The following is a 9829-nucleotide window of genomic DNA, read 5'->3' on the forward strand; positions in this document are numbered from 1 at the left end:
TTTTTTTGTTTGCATTTCAAAATTTTGTGATGCTTAAAACCATGTTAAACGTTACTTTACGGGAATTCTCTCTTACTCGCGTACGTTGTAGCCCTGATCGAGACCTTTCCAAATCTGTATCGAACGTCTTACTAGCTCAAGATCTCAAAGTTATGGCCGTTGAAAGATTAACACTCCAGAATGACTTCAGGGGGTTGTCCCAAGTGTCCCCAAGGGTCACACCAACACTCCAAAATGGCTTTTGATGACCAAAAAAATAATAAAAATAAAATAAATAGAATTAAAAAAATCCTTGTCTCATATAATTTCTTGTTTGATGTTATTTTTCTTGTTTGCATTTCAAAACTTTGTGATGCTTAAAACCATGTTAAAACGTTACTTTACGGGAATCCTCTCTTACTCGCGTACGTTGTAGCCCTGATCGAGACCTTTTCAAATCTGTATCCACCTTCTTACTAGCTCAAAGATTTCAAAAGTTATGGCCGTTGCAAGATTAACACTCCAGAATGGGTTCAGGGGTTGTCCCAAGTGTCCCCAAGGGTCATACCAACAATCCAGAATGGCTTTTGATGACCAAAAAAATAAATAAAAACACAAAATAGAATTAAAAAACAACCCTAGTCTCATATAATTTCTGTTTGATGTTATTTTTTTGTTTGCATTTCAAAATTTTGTGATGCTTAAAACCATGTTAAACGTTACTTTACGGGAATTCTCTCTTACTCCGTACTTTGTAGCCCTGATCGAGACCTTTCCAAATCTGTATCGAACTTCTTACTAGCTCAAAGATCTCAAAAGTTATGGCCGTTGAAAGATTACCACTGCAGAATGCCTTCAGGGGTGTCCCAAGTGTCCCCAATAGTCTTATCAACACCCCAGAATGACTTCCGAGGTTCCCCAAGTGTCCCCAAAGGTCATACCCACACTCCAAAGGCTTTTGATGACCAAAAAATAAAAAATAAATATCAAATAAAATAGAATTAAAAAACAACCCCTGGTCTCATATAACTTCTGTTTGATGTTATTTTTTTGTTTGCATTTCAAAATTTTGTGATGCTTAACACCATGTTAAACGTTTCTTTACGGGAATCCTCTCTTACTCGCGTACGTTGTAGCCCTGATCGAGACCTTTGCTAATCTATATCGAACGTCTTACTAGCTCAAGAATTTCTAAGTTATGGCCGTTGAAAGATTACCACTCCAGAATGACTTCAGGGGTTGTCCCAAGTGTCCCCAAGGGTCATACCAACACTCCAGAATGGCTTTTGATGACCAAAAAAATAAAAAAATAAATATCAAATAAAATAGAATTAAAAAACAACCCCTGGTCTCATACAATTTCTGTTTGATGTTATTTTCTTGTTTGCATTTCAAACTTTGTGATGCTTAAAACCATGTTAAACGTTACTTTACGGGAATTCTCTCTTACTCGCGTACATTGTTGCCCTGATCGAGACCTTTGCCAATCTATATCGAACGTCTTACTAGCTCTAAGATCTCAAAAGTTATGGCCGTTGAAAGATTACCACTCCAGAATGACTTCAGGGGTTGTCCCAAGTGTCCCCAAGAGTCGTATCAACACCCCAGAATGACTTCCGAGGTTGCCCCAAGTGTCCCTAGAGGTCATACCACCACACTCCAGAAGGGCTTTTGATGACCAAAAATAATAAAAAATAAATATCAATAAAATAGAATTAAAAACAACCCCTGGTCTCATACAATTTCTGTTTGATGTTATTTTCTTGTTTGCATTTCAAAATTCTGTGATGCTTAAAACCATGTTAAACGTTACTTTACGGAATCTCTCTCACTCGCGTACGTTGTAGCCCTGATTGAGACCTTTCCAATCTATATCGAACGTCTTACTAGCTCAAAGATCTCAAAAGTTATGGCCGTTGAAAGATTACCACTCCAGAATGACTTCAGGGGTTGTCCCAAGTGTCCCCAAGGGTCATACCAACACTCCAGAATGGCTTTTGATGACCAAAAAACTAAATAACAAAATTAAATAGAATTAAAAAAAAAACCCTGGATCATATAATTCTGTTTGATGTTTTTTTCTTGTTTGCATTCAAAATTTTGTGATGCTTAAAACCATGTTAAACGTTACTTTACGGGAATCTCTCTTACTCGCGTACGTTGTAGCCCTGATCGAGACCTTTCCAAATCTGTATCGAACGTCTTACTAGCTCAAAGATCTCAAAAGTTATGGCCGTTGAAAGATTAACACTTCAGAATGGGTTCAGGGGTTGTCCCAAGTGTCCCCAAAGGTCACACCAACACTCCAAAATGGCTTTTGATGACCAAAAAAATAAATAAAATAAAATAAAATAGAATAAAAAAAAAACCCTGGTCTCATATAATTTCAGTTTGATGTTATTTTCTTGTTTGCATTTCAAAATTTTGTGATGCTTAAAACCATGTTAAACGTTACTTTACGGGAATCCTCTCTTACTCGCGTACGTTGTAGCCCTGATCGAGACCTTTCCAAATCTGTATCGAACTTCTTACTAGCTCAAAGATGTCAAAAGTTATGGCCAATGAAAGATTACCACTCCAGAATGGGTTCAGGGGTTGTCCCAAGTGTCCCCAAGGGTCATACCAACACTCCAGAATGGCTCTTGAAGACCAAAAAACTAAATAAAAAATACAAAATAGAATTTGAAAAAAAACCTGGTCTCATATAATTTCTGGTCTCATATAATAATAACTCCAGAAGGACTTTTGACGACCAAAAAATAAAAAAAATCAAATAAATAGAATTAAAAACAACCGGTCTCATACAATTTCTTTTTGATGTTATTTTCTTGTTTGCATTTCAAATTTTGTGATGATTAAAACCATGTTAACGTTACTTTACGGGAATCTTCTCTTACTCGCGTACGTTTGTAGCCCTGATCGAGACCTTTCCTAATCTATATCGAACTTCTTACTAGCTCAAAGATTTCAAAAGTTATGGCCGTTGAAAGTTTACCCCTCCAGAATGACTTCAGGGTTGTCCCAAGTGTCCCCAAGGGTCATACCAACACTCCAGAATGGCTTTTGATGACCAAAAACTAAATAAAAAAAAATAAAATAGAATTTAAAAAAAACCCTGGATGCATATAATTTCTGTTTGATGTTATTTCTTGTTTGCATTTCAAAATTTTGTGATGCTTAAAACCATGTTAAACGTTGCTTTACGGGGATTCTCTCTTACTCGCGTACGTTGTAGCCCTGATCGAGACCTTTCCAAATCTGTATCGAACTTCTTACTAGCTCAAGATCTCAAAAGTTATGGCCGTTGAAAGATTACCACTCCAGAATGACTTCAGGAGTTGTCCCAAGTGTCCCCAAGGACCATACCATCACCACAGAAAGACTTCCGAGGTTGTCCCAAGTGTCCCCAAGGGTCATACCAACACTCCAGAATGGCTTTTGATGACCAAAAAATAAATAAAAAAATATAAAATAGAATTTAAAAAAAAAACCCTGGTCTCATATTAACTTGTCTGGTCTCTTATTTTCTTGTTTGCATTTCAAAATTTTGTGATGCTTAAAACCATGTTAAACGTTACTTTACGGGAATCCTCTCTTACTCGCGTACGTTGTAGCCCTGATCGAGACCTTTCCCAATCTGTATCGAACTTCTTACTAGCTCAAAGATCTCAAAAGTTATGGCCGTTGAAAGATTACCACTCCAGAATGACTTCAGGGGTTGTCCCAAGTGTCCCCAAGAGTCGTTCAACACCCCAGAATGACTTCCGAGGTTGCCCAAGTGTCCCCAGAGGTCATACCAACACTCCAGAAGGGCTTTTGATGACCAAAAACAAAAAAATAATATTTAATAAATAGAATTAAAAAAACCCCTGGTCTCATACAATTTCTGTTTGATGTTTTTTCTTGTTTGCATTTCAAAATTTTGTGATGATTAAACCATGTCAACGTTACTACTTTACGGAATCCTCTCTTACTCGCGTACGTTGTAGTCCTGATCGAGACCTTTCCTAATCTATATCGAACGTCTTACTAGCTCAAAGATTTCAAAAGTTATGGCCGTTGAAAGATTACCACTCCAGAATGACTTCAAGGGTTGTCCCAAGTGTCCCCAAGAGTCGTATCCACACCCCAGAATGACTTCCGAGGTTGCCCCAAGTGTCCCCAAAGGTCATACCAACACTCCAGAATGGCTTTTGATGACCAAAAAAATAAAAAATTAATACATGTAAATAGAATTAAAAACAAACCCTGGTCTCATACAATTTCTGTTTGATGTTATTTTCTTGTTTGCATTTCAAAATTTGGTGATGATTAAAACCATGTTAAACGTTACTTTACGGGAATCCTCTCTTACTCGCGTACGTTGTGCCGCCCTGATCGAGACCTTTCCTATCTATATCGAACGTCTTACTGGCTCAATTTTTCAAAGTTATGGCCCCTGAAAGATTACCACTCCAGAATGACTTCCGAGGTTGCCCCAAGTGTCCCCAAGGGTCATACCAACACTCCAGAATGGCTTTTGATGACCAAAAAAAAAACTGAAATAAAATAGAATAAAAAAAACCCCTGGTCTCATATAATTTCTGTTTGATGTTATTTTCTTGTTTGCATTTCAAAATTTTGTGATGCTTAAAACCATGTTAAACGTTACTTTACGGGAATCCTCCTTACTCCGCGTACGTTGTAGCCCTGATCGAGACCTTTCCAAATCTGTATCGAACGTCTTACTAGCTCAAAGATCTCAAAGTTATGGCCGTTGAAAGATTAACACTCCAGAATGGGTTCAGGGGTTGTCCCAAGTGTCCCCAAGGGTCATACCAACACTCCAAAATGGCTTTAGATGACCAAAAAAATAAATAAATATAAAATAAACTAGAATTAAACAACCGCTTGTCTCATATAATTTCTGTTTAATGTTATTTTCTTGTTTGCATATCAAAAATTTGTGATGCTTAAAACCATGTTAAACGTTACTTTACGGGAATCCTCTCTTACTCGCGTACGTTGTAGCCCTGATCGAGACCTTTCCAAATCTGTATCGAACTTCTTACTAGCTCAAAGATGTCAAAAGTTATGCCAATGAAAGATTACCACTCCGAATGGGTTCAGGGGTTGTCCAAGTGTCCCCAAGGGTCATACCAACACTCCAGAATGGCTCTTGAAGACCAAGAACTAAATTAAATACAAAATAGAATTTAAAAAAACCTGGTCTCATATAATTTCTGTTTGATGTTTATTTTTTTTTGTTTTGCATTTCAAAATTTGTGATGCTTAAAACCATGTTAAACGTTACTTCACGGGAATTCTCTCTTACTCACGTACGTTGTAGCCCTGATCGAGACTCTTCCAAATCTGTATCGAACTTCTTACTAGCTCAAAGATCTCAAAGTTATGGCGTTGAAAGATTACCACTGCAGAATGACTTCAGGGGTTGTCCCAAGTGTCCCCAATAGTCGTATCAACACCCCAGAATGACTTCCGAGGTTGTCCCAAATGTCCCCAAGGTCATACCAACACTCCAGAATGGCTTTTTGATGACCAAAAAAATAATAAAATAAAATAAAAATAAATACAAAAAAAACCCCTGGTCTCATATAATTTCTGTTTGATGTTATTTTCTTGTTTCATTTCAAAATTTGTGATGCTTAAAACCATGTTAAACGTTACTTTACGGGAATCCTCTCTTACTCGCGTACGTTGTAGCCCTGATCGAGACCTTTGCCAATCTATATCGAACGTCTTTCTAGCTCAAAGATCTCAAAAGTTATGGCCGGTGAAAGATTAACACTCCAGAATGACTTCAGGGGTTGTCCCAAGTGTCCCCAAGGGTCATACCAACACTCCAGAATGGCTTTTGATGACCAAAAAATAGATAAAAAAAATAAATAGAATTAAAAAAAACCCCTGGTCTCATATAATTTCTGTTTGATGTTATTTTCTTGTTTGCATTTCAAAATTTTGTGATGCTTAAAACCATGTTAACGTTACTTTACGGGAATCCTCTCTTACTCACGTACGTTGTAGCCCTGATCGAGACCTTTCCAAATCTGTATCGAACTTCTTACTAGCTCAAAGATCTCAAAAGTTATGGCCGTTGAAAGATTACCACTCCAGAATGACTTCAGGGGTTGTCCCAAGTGTCCCCAAGAGTCGTATCAACACCCCAGAATGACTTCCGAGTTTGCCCCAAGTGTCCCCAGTCATACCAACACTCCAGAAGGGCTTTTGATGACCAAAAAATAAAAAAATAAATACTAATAAAATAGAATTAAAAACAACCCCTGGTCTCATACAATTTCTGTTTGATGTTATTTTCTTGTTTGCATTTCAAAATTTTGTGATGATAAACCATGTCAAACGTTACTTTACGGGAATCCTCTCTTACTCGCGTACGTTGTAGTCCTGATCGAGACCTTTCCTAATCTATATCGAACGTCTTACTAGCTCAAGATTTCAAAAGTTATGGCCGTTGAAAGATTACCACTCCAGAATGACTTCAAGGGTTGTCCCAAGTGTCCCCAAGGGTCATACCAACACTCCAAAATGGCTTTAGATGACCAAAAAAATAAATAAATATAAAATAAACTAGAATTAAACAACCGCTTGTCTCATATAATTTCTGTTTAATGTTATTTTCTTGTTTGCATATCAAAAATTTGTGATGCTTAAAACCATGTTAAACGTTACTTTACGGGAATCCTCTCTTACTCGCGTACGTTGTAGCCCTGATCGAGACTTTCCAAATCTGTATCGAACTTCTTACTAGCTCAAAGATGTCAAAAGTTATGGCCAATGAAAGATTACCACTCCAGAATGGGTTCAGGGGTTGTCCCAAGTGTCCCCAAGGGTCATACCAACACTCCAGAATGGCTCTTGAAGACCAAAAAACTAAATAAAAAATACAAAATAGAATTTAAAAAAAACCCTGGTCTCATATAATTTCTGTTTGATGTTATTTTCTTGTTTGCATTTCAAAATTTTGTGATGCTTAAAACCATGTTAAACGTTACTTCACGGGAATTCTCTCTTACTCACGTACGTTGTAGCCCTGATCGAGACTCTTCCAAATCTGTATCGAACTTCTTACTAGCTCAAAGATCTCAAAAGTTATGGCCGTTGAAAGATTACCACTGCAGAATGACTTCAGGGGTTGTCCCAATGTCCCCATAGTCGTATCAACCCCAGAATGACTTCCGAGGTTGCCCCAAGTGTCCCCAAAGGTCATACCAACACTCCAGAAGGACTTTTGACGACCAAAAAAATAAAAAAAAATCAAATAAAATAGAATTAAAAAACAACCCCTGGTCTCATACAATTTCTGTTTGATGTTATTTTCTTGTTTGCATTTCAAAATTTTGTGATGATAAAACCATGTTAAACGTTACTTTACGGGAATCTTCTCTTACTCGCGTACGTTGTAGCCCTGATCGAGACCTTTCCTAATCTATATCGAACTTCTTACTAGCTCAAAGATTTCAAAAGTTATGGCCGTTGAAAGTTTACCACTCCAGAATGACTTCAGGGGTTGTCCCAAGTGTCCCCAAGGGTCATACCAACACCCCAGAATGACTTCCGAGGTTGCCCCAAGTGTCCCCAAGGTCATACCAACACTCCAGAAGGGCTTTGATGACCAAAAAATAAAAAATAAATATCTAATAAAATTATTAAAAAACAACCCCTGGTCTCATACAATTTCTGTTTGATGTTATTTTCTTGTTTGCATTTCAAAATTTTGTGATGATTAAAACCATGTCAAACGTTACTTTACGGGAATCCTCTCTTACTCGCGTACGTTGTAGTCCTGATCGAGACCTTTCCTAATCTATATCGAACGTCTTACTAGCTCAAAGATTTCAAAAGTTATGGCCGTTGAAAGATTACCACTCCAGAATGACTTCAAGGGTTGTCCCAAGTGTCCCCAAGAGTCGTATCCACAACCCCAGAATGACTTCCGAGGTTGCCCCAAGTGTCCCCAAAGGTCATACCAACACTCCAGAATGGCTTTTGATGACCAAAAAAATAAAAAATTAATATCATGTAAAATAGAATTAAAAAACATACCCTGGTCTCATACAATTTCTGTTTGATGTTATTTTCTTGTTTGCATTTCAAAATTTGGTGATGATTAAAACCATGTTAAACGTTACTTTACGGGAATCCTCTCTTACTCGCGTACGTTGTAGCCCTGATCGAGACCTTTCCTAATCTATATCGAACGTCTTACTGGCTCAAATTTTTCAAAAGTTATGGCCCCTGAAAGATTACCACTCCAGAATGACTTCAGGGGTTGTCCCAAGTGTCCCAAAGGGTCATACCAACACTCCAGAATGGCTTTTGATGACCAAAAAATAAATAAAATAAATAAAATAGAATAAAAAAAAACCCTGGATGCATATAATTTCTGTTTGATGTTATTTTCTTGTTTGCATTTCAAAATTTTGTGATGCTTAAAACCATGTTAAACGTTACTTTACGGGAATTCTCTCTTACTCGCGTACGTTGTAGCCCTGATCGAGACCTTTCCAAATCTGTATCAAACTTCTTACTAGCTCAAAGATCTCAAAAGTTATGGCCGTTGAAAGATTACCACTCCAGAATGACTTCAGGGGTTGTCCCAAGTGTCCCCAAGAGTCGTATCAACACCCCAGAATGACTTCCGAGGTTGCCCCAAGTGTCCCCAAGGGTCATACCAACACTCCAGAATGGCTTTTGATGACCAAAAAATAAATATAATAAATAAAATAGAATAAAAAAAAACCATGGTCTCATATAATTTCTGTTTGATGTTATTTTCTTGTTTGCATTTTGAAATTTTGTGATACTTAAAACATGTTAAACGTTACTTTGCGGGAATCCTCTCTTACTCGCGTACGTTGTAGCCCTGATCGAGACTTTTCCAAATCTGTATCGAACTTCTTACTAGCTCAAAGATCTCAAAAGTTATGGCCGTTGAAAGATTAACACTCCAGAATGACTTCAGGGGTTGTCCCAAGTGTCCCCAAGAGTCGTATCAACACCCCAGAATGACTTCCGAGGTTGCCCCAAGTGACTCCAAAGGTCATACCAAAACTCCAGAATGGCTTTTGATGACCAAAACAATAAATTAAAACAAAATAAAATAGAATTTAAAAAAACCCCTGGTCTCATATAATTTCTGTTTGATGTTATTTTCTTGTTTGCATTTCAAAATTTTGTGATGCATAAAACCATGTTAAACGTTACTTTACGGGAATCCTCTCTTACTCGCGTACGTTGTAGCCCTGATCGAGACCTTTCCTAATCTATATCGAACGTCTTACTAGCTCAAAGATTTCAAAAGTTATGGCCGTTGAAAGATTAACACTCCAGAATGACTTCAGGGGTTGTCCCAAGTGTCCCCAAGGGTCATACCAACACTCCAGAATGGCTTTTGATGACCAAAAAAATAAAATAAAATAAAATAAAATAGAACTAAAGAAAAACCCTGGTCTCATATAATTTCTGTTTGATGTTATTTTCTTGTTTGCATTTCAAAATTTTGTGATGATTAAAACCATGTTAAACGTTACTTTACGGGAATTCTCTCTTACTCGTGTACGTTGTAGCCCTGATCGAGACCTTTCCAAATCTGTATCGAACTTCTTACTAGCTCAAAGATCTCAAAAGTTATGGCCGTTGAAAGATTACCACTCCAGAATGACTTCAGGGGTTGTCCCAAGTGTCCCCAAGAGTCGTATCAACACCCCATGGTCATGTAAATCGATGAGATTCGAAACCGTCAACGGCGAAACGGTCACCGGTTTTGAACAGCATCTTTCGAATGCGTTTCGAAAGATTGCGCTTGCGTTCCGAAACGCACTTTGACCCGATA

Source organism: Anopheles merus, unplaced genomic scaffold (assembly GCF_017562075.2).
Source record: "Anopheles merus strain MAF unplaced genomic scaffold, AmerM5.1 LNR4000458, whole genome shotgun sequence".
Taxonomy (NCBI): Eukaryota; Metazoa; Arthropoda; class Insecta; order Diptera; family Culicidae; genus Anopheles; species Anopheles merus.